Below are 15,774 nucleotides of genomic sequence, written 5' to 3' on the forward strand. Positions count from 1 at the left end.
GTAGTAAGCGACAGTTGTTATAATTATACTCCCACTCTGAAGTAAGGGGGTATACTCATTTACCCTTGTGTGTCTGTCTGTAACAATTTTTTGTCTCAGTTTTCTCAGCAACTACTCATCAAAGATGCTTGAAATTTTGACACTCTCTTTGACTAGGCATGCCATATTGTGGGATTCATGAGAGTGTATATTCACATCAGAGCGGGGGTATTACTAGTGAGCATTGGCTCACAGACTTCCTGTTTGCTGAAGTTTGTGTTTGACTTTCATGTCTTTAACATGATATGGCTTAAGGATATGCGCAGTATAGTTTGAACTATATTTTCTTATTCTCTCTATAATTTAAGAAATCCAGTAATTGAAAGATCTTTGTGCAATTTTATGATACCTGGTAATGCTTGCACACCTTATCTGAATCAAATTTTGAAGAAAATACCACATAAAACATTTTTTTTTGGGGGGGGGGGGATTTTTCTTTTAAAAAATGCAAGGGTTTTCATCATTTGATATTTTTTCAAAACTCCTGATACATGTAATGTATGCTGATTTTTTTTGTCAAAGAACACCTAATGGTATCATGATTTTCAATTATATTTTCTCTGAAAATTATCAGTTGGAAGGTTCACTGTAAAGTGCATGTACATTGCATATGACCTTAAAAATACTGTGGTGGCAAAAGACAAGAAATTTTTTTTTTTTCAGTTTTGGTACATGTACTATATTATTATTTCGTTAACCTGTCAATTTTAGATCAAATGAATAAAGGTTAAAAACTATTATTTGACTCTTTGTTTTCGTGAGTTATCTAGAGCCGGCTCGTAGCAACAGTTTCAAAAGAAAAAAAAAACTGACCAAAAGTGGGGGGGGGGGGGGGGACTTCCCGAAATTATCTAACAAGCAAAAAAGAAAAGGTGATTTACTGTCCAAATCCTGGAATTTGCCAGTGCTGGACCTTACAACATCAAAAAGTGTTTATGTGTGTGTGTGTGGGGGGGGGGGGGGGGGATCCAGCATCTAAAGGGAAACTTACTATAGCAAAATACTATAACCCCCCCCACCCCCCCCCCACCCCCCCGCATTCTACGGGCCTGCTAGAGACATCTAATAGTCTATTTTAATCAACATGTGAATGCAAATTTCAAATGGTTTGTCAACTAATATAGATATATGTATGTTGGAAAGGACCAAGAGAATTTTGTAATTATATAGATGTACATTATACAGCTGACCATATGGTCTGAGGTTGACATTAAAAATTGCAAAGTTGTAGAGTAAAATCAAAATTTGTGCCCCAAATTTTGTGATGACAGTGGCATTTTTCTTTAAAAAAAAAATTATGAGTTTAAGTGAGCTCTAATGATTTTTATCTCACATGAGCTGAAAGCTCAAGTGAGCTTTTATGATCACCTGTTGTCCAGTGTCTGCCCATCTGACTATCCACTTGTCTGTAAACTTTTCACATTCGACTTCTCAGGAACCGCTAGGCCATTTTTAACTTAGTTTACTTATGGGGGGCCCATAAGTAAACTAGCGCATGTGAAACTACTATTTGCAACTGTTAAATAATTGTGTACCTCTAAAAATACCCATTATTATATATTATACATTTCAAAATTATAAAGACCAATAGCGCTTTTGAATTAGATTCAGCACGTACTGTTGAATTGGGTTCTTTGGATATAGGAAAGGGAATTTTTTTTTCCAGATATTGTGTGTTGTTTTACTAAAATTTACCTTGAATTTGTTACAAAATTTTATTTACACACGTTTTTCTATACATTTGCTATCTCCAGGTCATCGCTCCACGATTTTAAAAAGTTATTTGTGTGTATCAAACTATTGACATTAAAATTTTAGATCCCTAAAAGCCTTTTCTCGACATATTCAGCCATATTTTGTTTTTTAAAACTAGAAATAAAATTGCAGTTTTGCTAAAAATTTTATTTGAAACATTTTTGCGTATCGAACAATTCCCTGGTGTTTGGAAACATACTCATGTGATTTCTGTCTTTAAAACAAATTTATCAAGTTAATTACATACCGGTATCCTTATTATGCTGCATAGGAAAAATCTTTGAAAGAATATAATGTTCAAATACTTTGTAAATTGTTATACAAACTACATTATGGCAGGTGCGTAGCCAAATAAAAGTGAAGTATACGAAGAGGACGACGGGGGTGGGGTGGGGGTTAATTTCCAGTTTTCACAAAAAACTTTATTAAAAATATTATCAAATTAGCATGGTTTAACTATGCTACAACAAAAAGTGGATGGGGGCAACCACCCTTTCAGTGAATATTTTCAATAGTCAAAAGTTAGGTTTGGAAAAGAATAGGCAGGGAACCCCCCCCCCCCCCCCCCCATACTACATGCCTGCTGATGATGGCCCAGAAGTTTCTGAGTTTTTCCAAATACATGTATATCATTCATTTTCTTGCAAAATAAAAATTATGTCATTTATCTTTTGTTTAGAAATAGAAGACATAATATTTATTGTTTTAACGCAAAGTTAATACTTCTACGGAAACTTAGTGTACATGCAGTTTAGGCTAAATATCTAATCGATATTTGGTATCATACTCTTTTCTATCGTTCAACAACTTGTATACTTAATGTTAATTATTAACAAAAAATATCGTATTTTAAATCATATACTACATGTAGTAGATCATGACATTCAAGGATGTGTCTGAAATTTTATTTCTCAAAGATCTTTAAAAAATATCAAAAATTATCAATGTATCAAAGAACGAATACAAGTTCATGAATGCTTTATTTAAATTTGGCAATGATTTAATAAAGGACTTCAAATTTTATTATATAGTCATGATTATATAAAATTCAAAGCGCTCTTCAGCAGTATGACACAAAATAATTCGAAATCCGAATATTTGTTGGATGGTACTGAGATTTTTTCTTCGAATAACTCTCTCTCTCCCATAGATTTTATTGATTTATTCATCTATTATATTTATTTGTTTATTTTTTACAATTATGTGTATGCACTTGCATATTTGCGTATAGGCAGCTACGCGCCTATGTGGGTTTTTAAGAAATCATTAAACAGTCACCCAGTTAAAAGAAATTTATCATAATAAATGGTTTGTGTTAAACAATAAAGAATTCGAATTAACTTGTTTTGCATTTTGTGATAACAGCAAGACATTCAATACGGTTTGTTTAAAAGAACAAGAGACAGCATAGATTTGCGGGTGAAGTTCTTACCCTGGTACCTTGTTGACTAATTATCTTTTCAATCAATCGCAACAGATCGAAAATAAATTTTCAGTATATTTAGTGAGAAGGACGGAAGCTGGAGTTCCCCAGGGCTCTATTCTTGGACTTCAACTTTTCTTACTTGATATACAAGACCTACCAGGTGGTCTATTGGGTACCTCTAGGATATTGTCATATGATGCATGTTCGTGTCAAACACCTTTCAAAACGTGCAGAACTTAGAAAGGCTGAGCAATCACGACTTATAAATGAAGAATGGCTAAAAACGATCGACTTGTGAAATTTAATCCCAATTACCAAGCTAAAATTATTAATATTTTTCAGCAATGAAGACAAAATATATAATTGCACTTAGTGTTGAATAATCAGCAAATCGATCCTTCTCTTGGTCACTATCTTCTTAGACTTACATTCTCAAACCCTGGGGAGTGGAAAAACCACACTGACAGTATTATACAAAAGGCTTCCAAAGAAATTGCAGTTTTTCGTAAATTAAAAGGGTTACGTATCGTGACTTCTTAGCTTAAATGTATTCTAGTATTACGTTTATACATGTAAGACCGATACCACTTTTGGAATATGCATGAGAAGCATGGAACAGCATCTCCGCAGCTGCTCTGAAAGGCCTGATAAACTTCAGCAAGAAGCTGTACATATTGTAACTGGCGTTCCTGTTTATCGTGCCTTGCAAGATTTCAAGTATTTTGTGCTGCCACGGTATATTATTCTTAAATTGAATCATTTAACTATTCTCTGGTAAATTTTAGTTCACTATAACCTTACAACTGTAAGAAAAAAAAAATGTCCACCTAAGCCAGATTTAGTACTTACGAAAATATACACTGGTCACCTTAACTCACGTGAAAGGGTTACAAAATATTAGGGAGACCAATTTTTTTGTATATTTTTACCTACAAGTTTTCTGTAAAATTTAGCGTTAATTAAAATGGTAATTAATAAGCCCAAGTACCAACAAAAATGCATTTGGTTTTTATTTCAAAGCATATGGGAAAAAGATAAATTTTGTCTACTTAAGCCAGATTTCATGGCATTGGTCCCCTAACCCAGAAATCAGGATTATATATATATATATATATATATATATATATATATATATATATATATATATATATATATATATATATATATATATATATATATATATATATATCGATACATATAACACGATACGATACGTATCTCGATATTATGATAAATTATAAAATTTAGACTATAAAAAAAACTTTGCATTTTATTTCATTTATTTGTTTTGACTTTAAATCAACAAATTATTCTATATCAAATCATGTGCTTTGAAATAAATACTTGGAAGTTCAACAATTTCATTGACTAGAAATTTACAAAAACAACATAACTTGTATGTGTTGCCAAATTTCTAAAATCAAGTAGATTACAATAGTTGTGTAGTTCATCAAGAACACTGACTAAAAAATTCATTTAAAAAAATCACATATACATTATTATTAATTGCTGAAAGTCTGTTACCAAGTTGAGTTTTACAAAAGAAAAATTAATCCACAATTTGTTTCCAAAATTTCAAATTGTTGAATCCATGCTTTGTTATGAGCTGTTAGTACCAGATGGACTAAGAATTAATAATATCAACTGCTGTGGAAACGATACTTTCTGCGTATAACTCGCTTTACATACTGAACTTTTCTTGTCTCATCTTCCGAGGATGCTTGAAAGTGAAAATGTTTAACACCTTATTTACGACTTATTAGTTCTAAAGCATGTTTTCAATATCATCTCTTTGCTTTGTACAAGGCGCCATTTTCCAAGGATAACTACTTTCATTTTCATTTTTTGGTAGGTCGTTTGTGTATCGTTTTGTACTAATATTTTAATGCATGTGTCGTAAACCGTATCTTGGAAGAAAATATTGGTATGCATCGGTATATCGTCCCACCTCTAAAAGACAGACATGATTTAAATAATAATATATCTTCCTACAGTCTACTTTTATACCAAGTTATACTGAAATTAACAAGACAGAGCTCTGCGAGTGAATGCTCACTAGTAATACACTCGTGAAGTGAATATATACTTTCATGTTGACATCAAATTGAATTATTCATACAAAAATGAATCCTATCAAACTTGCTTACAGAGAGTGTGCTAAAATTTGAAGCATCGGCGGCGAGTAGTTGCTAAGAAAACTGTAATGGAAATTTGATATGGACAGACACGGATAAACAGGAAGTTGACATCAGATGCAAAGAAAAATGAATGCCACCATATGTCTTGCCTAAAGAAAGATTGTGCTAAAATTTCAATCATCTGTGACGAGTAGTTGCTGAAAAAACTGCGACTGAAATTTGGTGTGGACAGATCCACAGATAAACAGGAAATTGATACATGTATCAGAATTTAAAAAAAAAATTGAATCCCACCATATTGACATGCATTAATAGAGAGTGTGTAAAATTTCAATCATTTGTGCTGAGCAGTTTCTGAGAAAACTGCAATGGAAATTTGGTACAGAGAGACACACAAGGGTAAAACGGTATATCCCCCTGTTCGAGTCATTTGGAACAGGGGTATAATAAGAGGAGATCTTAGTATTAGTTTTTGAAAAAAAATTTATAGACAGGACAGACAACTTACTGTTGCTTAAGCAACTGCTCTTTGACCAGTAGAGTTGCGACTTTTTTTTTTTTAAATGTGATGGATGCGTCATCTAATTCAATCTTGTGATTATTAAATGGATTATTTTGTGGAGAAGTTTAAATTAAATGATACCTTTGCATATTGTGGCTTGTTGTTTTTAATTTGCTGTACAGTGTCCTTTTCTTGCAATGGAGGGTCAAAGCGAAAAGCAAGTTTTTTTTGGCGGAGAAGTAATATTTGTAAAGCCGGTTATTTTCACATCAAAAAATCCTGGTTTGTTTCTGCTTATCACTTTGGCTACATTTTGCAGCTTGACAGGTGTTCTATAAAAAAAGAAAGAACTCCAATCCACTTTATAAAGATTTCAAAGGCATTTAGTCATTATTAAAACTATTTAAGAACTATAAACGATAGTAATTGATGGCCTGTTGGACTGGGGCCAATGAATTTTTAATCTGGGCTAGTTTACATTGTAGAGGGCAATAGTCTGTATCATCCAGACGTTTGCGTTTACCTCCACAAACGTTTGTGGTGGTAAATGTCTGGATGATACAGACTAAGAGGGCAAGTGCCCTTTGGTTCAGTTTTTTATGGATAACAAAATTCATTTATTGTTGAGCTTGTTAACTTGCAAGGGTTGTGTGTCCAATATCTGTCATTTCTTCTTTTATGTTGCACCACAATATAAACAAAATATTTCTATTATATAAATAGAGTGGTTAGTGGGTCAGTGAAAGTACCCAGATGACAGCCCGAGCAACCAGTAAATAAAAGTTATTAACTCTAGCCGTGATTTGAATATGTGCAAATGCAAGTTATGCATGTAAACAAATATGTCTAAATCATATTTTTAGTGCGTTTAATTTTCCGTGTGTTGTTGATCAGTGTTGATCTAGATTGATTATCACATGACTATGTTATCAATATTTATGATAATTGTATTAAACAAGTTTAATATTAAAAATAAACAGTTGACTTTAAATGAAATCATAATGTTTAAACTGACGTCGTGTTGTTTTCCTAGAATAGAATCATGAATTTTCTCAGTCTGGAAAAAGTTTTACGGGATAGCTGAAAAGCTGGTAGAAGTGAAGGCAGTATCAAAGCAAGTGTATTTTTGGAAAAAATCTAGTCCTCTATGCCTACCCGCCATTTTGACCATTTCAATATCCGGATTTTTAAAAATAGTGCAAAATTTCATGGAGTGGATTGACTCAGTGGTGATAAAAGTATACATTATAGTTTTCGTATGACGTAGTTTTCCCTTTGAGTTATTTCCCTTGGTCGCCGTCTTTTTCGACTAATTTTAAACACATTTGACAAAATTTAAGGGTTAAAATCTTAAAATACTAAAATCATGAAATAATAGAGTTTTTTGTCAACATATATTTGTGAGAAAAACTTTTATATTCACCTCATTGCCCAGTATGTGCTTTTCATATGGCATGGTTTGTGGACACAAGAAACACTACGCATTAAGGGATCTATAATAGCCTATATTTTTGGTGCTTTTTACTTACTTATTTCTCTATAAATCCACAAGCTGGGGTTGTAGATCGGGTCTGAAGCATACAACGTCACTGAAACCCTCGGCCTCTTGAACAACGGCATTAAAGTACTTATTACTGTTCTTAGACATCTTCAGGGGCGATACTGCATGAATGTAACCTTTTACTTCTTCTTTGTCTGCTTTAAATTTTTTTCTGGTGTTGCCATATTCACTTCAGAGAAATAGCGGAGTAAATCCTCGGGGCTTTCAGCGGTAACACAGTGATCAGAACTGTCGAAATTTTCAATCTGACGCAGTATCAGTTGGGCGCTTTCTCTTAATATATACTTGGCGGGAAATATGAGAAAAATCATTGTTACTTTATATCCTCCGGTAAGCGAATAAAAAGAAAGAACCTGGACGTGAATTTACCGAGCTTGCCGGAAAGACCCGAGATAATGCGATTAATTGTGTTGTAATATAATTATGTATATATAACTTTAAAATTAAGTTAATTTATTTTTATGCCGTAATAATTATGAAATATAGATCGGTAAATAAAAGTTATACTAGCATATTAAATTACAAAGTTATTTAAAGTCTGTGTTTTATTTTTTTTATAATTTTGTTGAATTAATTATTTTCCCGCCAAAACTTCATTGAGCAATTGGTGCAGATCAATCACATGACTGGGAACTATAGACAGGTTTTTGAACTTCTTTGTCCCATGCTATTGTACGAGAAGGTTAATTGTGTTAAAAATGTTATAGATTTGCGATTCTCTGTGGTGTGTTTGACTTTTTGTTTGGTATTTATCTAGGAAGTTAAAGCATTGTTTCGGGATGAGATTTCTGCATTTCTATATTTTCAGTAGTTAAAAAGTTGAATGTTTAATTCTTTAAGGGCAGCGGAGGTCTTAATTAGTAAATTTGCAGATAATATTTACTGGATAGCCTAAATTGCATAATTTTGGCAAGTCGATTGTTAAATGAAATTTGTAAACATAATTGTAAATAATTCTAATTATATTGCTAATCTATCATAATTGAATAGGTTCGGTGGAGATCACTTTATAAATTAAAAGTGTTAAAACTCATAAGATATTGAGTTAATGTGTTAAGATATGTATTAATTAATGAGAGACTATTTCATGATTGGTATGTTGTATTATTATAATATATGAACACTTGAGTAATGTATACATTGCTAAGGTACTGTACATTGATTTTGCAAGGCCAGATATATAGAGATATTTATTTATTTACACCATTATTTGTTTGTGTGGGCAATGGATAATACAACCTACTGAACCTTAAAATGTGTGTTGTCATTTATTTGTATTTTAAACACTACCAAGGTTGTAATATTCATGACAGGTATTCAACTGCATCAATATTTTATTTTTACCTTGACTTCAGTTTTCTTAATGTTAAGCTCAGTTTCAAAGAAATTAAAATGTAATTGCTGATACAAACATGGCTGTAGGAACCGGAGGGGGGGGGGGGGTAGCTGTGCTCCCCAAATAATTTTCCTGATATATAGACTACTAGTATTATAGAAAACATAGCTACTATATGCTTGTGTTCCCTCAATAAAAATGTCTGATGACCTTTTTTTTTTGCTTGTCAAGGAATTTTTGGTTATTTATAGTGCCCCCATCTGGAAATTTATGGCTGCCTCCCCCCCCCCCCCCCAAAAAAAAAAAAACAAACCTGAAATTGCTTCCTATGGGCCTATACATATCAGTGAGAGGTATTCAACTGTATCAATATTTTGGACCTTGTCCTTTTGTTTGACTTCAAATATCTGTTCAGCTGAAGGAGATGGGTGAACATAGAAAGGCTATAGCTTCAGAGATTTAAAAATCATGTTAAATTTTAGAATTTAGTATTTAGATTAAAGTTCTCATTATTGAAATGTATGACAATATGATAAACTTTTTTTTGGAAAATTTTTCAGCAAAATTTATTCTGTTATTTAAAAAAAATAATGTGATATTTGTGGAGTTTGGCTTTTTGCTCATCATGTTCAACCATGTTCTTTCAAAGAAACTATATTTAAGATTTTCATCAAACTTTATAGGCTTATAAAAATTGATGAAAGCTATATTCAATAGCAGCAACAATTTTGACCATGACCTTACCTTTTATCTTGACCTCACTTTATCAAATTTGTATTTAGTTAAGTTTCAAAGAAACAAATCAAGATACATATGCTGAAACATACTGGGAATAGCTATTGAACTTCCTTAACCTTTTTAGATATTGACATTTTTCTTTATGTTGACGTCACTTTTCTAAAATTTGTGTTTAGGTCAATTTCAAAGAAATTATTCTTGGTATTTTTATGTAAGCTTATGCACTGATACATTATTTGGTGAATATTTATCAACTGTGTCATTTTTTTTTACTCTGACCTTAACAATGACAATTGATTATACTATTTATTGTGTATAAAATTCCATTTTAAAGAAATTCCGGATATTTCATCAAACTTCACACACTAACCATTCAATCTACACTATTCAAAGGTTATGTTCCTTGGCCTCCATCGAAAACCATAGAATTAACACACTGGTGTTAACTTTCAGGTTCCTAACTTTGTTAGTTGATTTATAAATAATTGTTGGATCTAGTATTTGATTGCGTCAGAATGGGGCTACCCATTGAAAGAAAAAAATTAACACAATGAATTTGACAGTATAAAGAAAAGGAACAGTGCTTTTCTTCCTATTGACCTTTTGGTTGACCCCACAAATGGTAAGGATTGGACTCACCAATACAAATTTTTATGTTGCATTACTCATCAACTCTGGGTGGGGTATTTATGTCTTCTAGACATTATTCTTGTTTTACAAATGTCTTTACATATACACAGTGTAACTAAAGTTACAGCATACTTCTTAAAATAAACTCTATTGTGTGAGCAGTGATACACTGTAAATTTATAATCCTTTCTTTTTTTAGTGCATAAAATATATGTAAAATGACACATATAGACAGAATAAATATGTATAATACACAGAATAAATATGTATATAAGATTTATTGAAGTTTAAATTCACTCAGGATATTATGATTAACATGTATATATATAATTAAGGTACTAAGTAGAAATTGTTCACCGATCATAACATCTATTGGAAAATGATTGTAAAACATCTTAACATCTAAAACTAAACAGTATATTAATTGGTGCATTTCATTTAAAATAAATAATACAATGGTTCAATACTTGTGCACAATAATCAGTTAAATCATCAAGTTGCATTTATTGACAACTAGTATAGCATAGCATTTATTTAGAAAGCCTCATGGTGAACAATTCATTGAAATTTAATTACTTTGTTCAATTTACAATAAGATTTAAAGTACTTTATCCACTGTCTGAAATTTTACCACCAGATGTACTATGTATGAAGCAATCTTCACTTTAATAATTTCTATATCATCTGAAAGAAGCAAGGTTTACCTCCCTTTATGGACTGGCCATTTACCCCTTCTTTCTATGCTACTTACCTTTAAAAAGTGAATGCTTCATGTCATTGGCAATTTCAGACAGTTAAACATTAAATAGGATCAAATCATGGTAGCATGAACATGCTTTCTATTTTAATTTTTGAAATAGTAGCTATAGTAGGTTCTGGTGCATGTACATGAATTTGTCCACCTAGCATATATTGTACACATACTTTTTTTAAATATCTGCACAAGTAGTAAAAATTTAACTATAAAGTTATCCTTATCTTTTCACAATATAATCAAGAATGTAATCAACAGATAAATGCAACATGGCAAGGACAAAAATACATTGAATCCTCTTCCAGTAGTATTGTTTTAAAAATGCAGCCCCCCCCCCTCCCTCCAAAAAAAATCTTTAAAAAAAAATTAAAAAAATAAGAAATTAATTCTTAATATATGATTATGTACAACAGAATATAGATAGCAGTTTCACATGTAACACAAGAGCCAGTCTTTTCAGAAATGGAATGTTGATTTAACAGTTTGACATGTAACACAGGAGATAGTCTTTCATAGGTGGAATGTTGATTTATAAATTTATAAATTTCACATGTTACATGTAATTTTTAATGTTGACAGTAACACAGCTAGGAGTTAGTCTTTGACTTCACAGGGACAACTGTTCTGTTTACAATTGTCTTTGCAGATATACCCTTTTGAGATAGAGTTGTATAATAACAGTAACTGCAGTAATTATGTGTATAACACAAAAGTTCAATCATTCTATACATTTGCATCACTGTAAGTTAATCTACTAAAGAAATCAATGTTGATTTAAATGTCCATGAGATGAAATATTAACTTTATAATTGTTAAACATGTTGGTGGATGGTATTGGATCATGAAACATTATTAAATTGTGATCAATCAAAATGGTTGCATGTTTTCTGAAGCACCCTGTACATACAGACACCACCAAATCAGATACATGTAGTACCTTACAGTACATACAAACACCAAATCAGATACATGTTGTACTTTACAAAGACAAAAACATTAAAATTAAAAAAAAAGGCTAACAAAGAAGAAAAACTCATCATTGGAATAGAAGTATTAAAATGCTACTATCATTGGAATAAAAGTACATGTATCAAAATGCTACTTTCATTGGAATAGAAGTATTAAAATGCTACTTGTACATTTCATCCAGACCTAATATATCAAGTCATGGAGGTATGGCCACAAAAAAAAGCATGTTATAAAGAATCTTAAAAATCTTAATTTTTGAACCAATTAAATCTTGCAGATATTTACATCAGTACATGAATCTTTTAAAATACTTTCATATTTTCAATTTAATGAAAAGATCATCATATATTACATGCCATTTTTAAATTAGTTGAATGTTTAATTCAATATATAATTACAAAACTTTACAAACAAATTTACATTGTGTAATAGCACAAAAATGTACATATTCTGTAATATAAGAAAACAATAATGGAGTTTGAATTGTATATCCTGTATAACAGAAAAGCAGTACAAACTGTTTTCACCTGTTTTTTGAAAGATTGTAAATTTAAGAGCCCTCTATACACTGCACACTTGAGAGTTCTGATTTTGTGGTATTTTTATGCAGATAGAGTGATCTGCCCTTTGTTCAAGAATAAAATAAATTGAAATGCACAGTTAATTACTCAATGTGTGATCAAATCAAGCATTCATAACACTTTAATAGGCCAAGATGAATAGATAGAACACTTTATTTGCAGGTATTTTGCCCACTTAAGTAAAATACAGTGATTTATGTTCATCAGTACTTCATTGTCTTTGAACATTTTTCCTGGGGGTAAATGCAAGGCACCCTATGTTGAAAATGTGATAGATAAGCTCAATATTTACACCTTTACACACTATAATTTTCTCAATGTCCAAAAATATTTTCCTCTAGTGTATAGAGGGTCCTTAATTAACATATATAAACTAGTAAGTAATTTCATCTCATGGGCATTAAAATTTTGAAACACAATTTTGTCCCATTAACTTCTCAGTAAGCAAAAGTGAATTTTAGAATCATATACATGTACATATATTTTTTAAACATACAGGGGAGTTACTGGGACAAATAAGGTAGATGAGTGGCAACCCTTGATTTGCTTAACACCTCTTTTGGGCAGTTTGTAAATATTTAGCTTCCATTGGAAACTAAATATTTACATACTGCCGTGTTGTGCTCCAGAGGGTTTTATAATATTGGACAATTAAATTAAATTGCTATCATTAGCTAGCTTAATTCATATTTGCAGCACAATAAATCATATTATGGTCAGACCAAAAAGCCTGAAGAACATCTGTCTGTATATCAGTGAAGTTGGTAAATATTAGGTCTAACTGTGTGTTGTTTTTTGTGGTTACCTTGTTTATCACTTGCTTACAACCAAAGTTTTCTTTCATAAAGTTTAGGAAATGTCCATATTGATCAGTATTCATATCCAAATTACAATCTCCCATTATCACAATTTTTTCATCTTTGTCAACAAATGGAAGCAACCTGTTCTTCAAGGTATCGTAAAAAAGTCGAAGAGTACAAGAAGGCTGCTTATATAAAACTACACACTGTATTGGAGTATTGGATGCCATAATGGAAATTATGGAAAATTCAACATATTTGGAAGTAAAAGAGTTGTATGTCAAACACTGTAATTGATTCCTCAAATATATGACAATGCCATGATGTGACCTGGTCTGGGAACAATTTGCATCATTTCTGAACATTGTAAAACCCTGTAAAGTAAAGTCATCATCAGAATCTAATTCACAAAACCAAGATTCAGCTAAACCAATAACATCTGCTGCTAGAACACTTGGTTCAGATTTTATATCAAAGAAGTGTTTGTGTAGAGATTTTGCATTGTTGAACAAAAATTTGATATCTTTACATACAGAGTAAAGTGGTGTGTATGAGAGCTGCAATCTATTTTCTCGCAATCTTTCCATCTCTTTATCAACATTATCATCTTTAGAAAGACTTTTTTCATTGAAATCTAGAATGAATAGACCATCAAGTGATTTTACTCTTGAGAGTGCGACATAATGTATATGTGGAATTTTGTGCTGCTTTGTCTGTGCTAAGCTGATTACTGCACTTGAAAGAGTTGCTCCTTGTGCTTTATGGATTGTTTTTCCAGCAGATGGTTGGAGGGGAAACTGAACTCTCTCATAGGTCTTCCTGTTATATACAAATGTTCTTTTAGCTTCAAATACTGGAGTCCATGCAATATTAACATTTGTGCTGAACAAATGGCTGTATTGATGTCTTTTTGAAATACCTACGTTTGAGTCAACAAACAGAACCCATACGATGGCAGTTCTTAATTGTGATTGTTTATAATCAATGTATTTCACGACACATGAAGCTCCATTTGTCAATCCATCTGTAACATCAAGATTCACTGATATGTCATACAGCAATAACCAGATTAGTTCTTAATTGTCCAGTATATGCCGGGTTTTCAGGCAAATTTTGAACTAGTTTGGATTTCACTGATGCAGAAAGTTTTGTCTGTGATAATACGTCTGTGTCTGCTCTTACATTTACTTTATTTGTTGAAAGGTTTTCTATTAAATTGTTATTAAAACAATCAACAAACTTGTTCTCAAATAACAGATGAGGTGCCTGTTTAGGATAGATTTCTGAGTCGTGCCTGATGATGCATTGAGAAATAATCTAAGGTCATCCTTTTGTCTCATAATTTCAGTTAATTCATGCATGTGAAAATGCTCATGCCACAAATTTTTTGCTAAACTTTGACCAGGATTAGAAAGGTCTTTAAAAATCCACTTGTCTCCAACAGGTGGCAACTGATACAAATCACCAACAGCTATGATGCTAATTCCACCAAAATCTTGTTTTCTACCAGTAAGTTGTTGAAGTCTATCATTTATAAATGTCAGCATATTATTTCCAACCCTTGAAATTTCATCCATTATCACAACTGACAAATTCCGGTACTTTGTTCTAAATTAGTTCAATTCATCTGCACTCATGTGCTGCTGTGTTTGATACATTTTCCTGTGAAATGCTGATGCAATAATAGTTCCCTTGATGTTGTATGCAGCTTTGCCAGTGTGAGCACAAAGTAATATTCTAATATCATCTGGATTTTCTCCTTCTTTTGAGTACAGTATTCTGTGTAATTTTGAAAAATGGCATCAATAACCACCGATTTTCCTGCACCTGCTCCACCAATAAGAAAAGCATATAATGGCTCATCTCTGATTTGAATCCAGTTTGTTACATGATTGTAAAATTCTCTCTGCTTCATATTCAATGACTGCAAAAGTTTATTATACTGGTGATCAGGCATGCGGACAGCACTCATTTCTGTTTCAGTTACTTTTGAGGACAAACCCAGTTCCGGACCAATATCAAAATCTCTGTGTTGAAATGTATCAGGATCAAAATGAACAAATTCCTCTAATGGTTCAGAACCTATCTCCGCATCATCTGCCTCAGCATGTTCGGTATTTGGTGCTTCTGTCTCCATGTTATCAAGATCTTCTTCAGCTTGAAGTCGAGCTTGTTCTAATTCATCCACAAAATGTTCATATTGCTTTTGCTTCAGATTTATTATGCTTGCTTTTTGCCTGTAATGCTGTTCATAAGTTTGACAGTTACCGAAAAGATCAGTATTCTCATTTCTCCAAGGCAGAAAGAGAAGAATTCTTTCTCTGTAATACTGTTCAGAATTTGTTTTTTTGGCTGTACCCTACATATCTAATAACCCGTTTGTTTTTTCGTCTTCTGATCTTAATCCCATTTTTCAAATGAACTAAAACATCCTGTTCAATAAAGATATTCTCTTGAGAATCTTCTTCTGGGTCATCATCATTCACTTCCTCTTGAAGATCTTTTTCCATTTCTTTTGGGAAAGTGACTTCCAACTCGGAAACAA

This window comes from Saccostrea echinata, unplaced genomic scaffold (assembly GCF_033153115.1).
Source record: "Saccostrea echinata isolate AGI-Se365-2 ecotype Australia unplaced genomic scaffold, CSIRO_AGI_Sech_v1 ptg000030l, whole genome shotgun sequence".
NCBI lineage: Eukaryota > Metazoa > Mollusca > Bivalvia > Ostreida > Ostreidae > Saccostrea > Saccostrea echinata.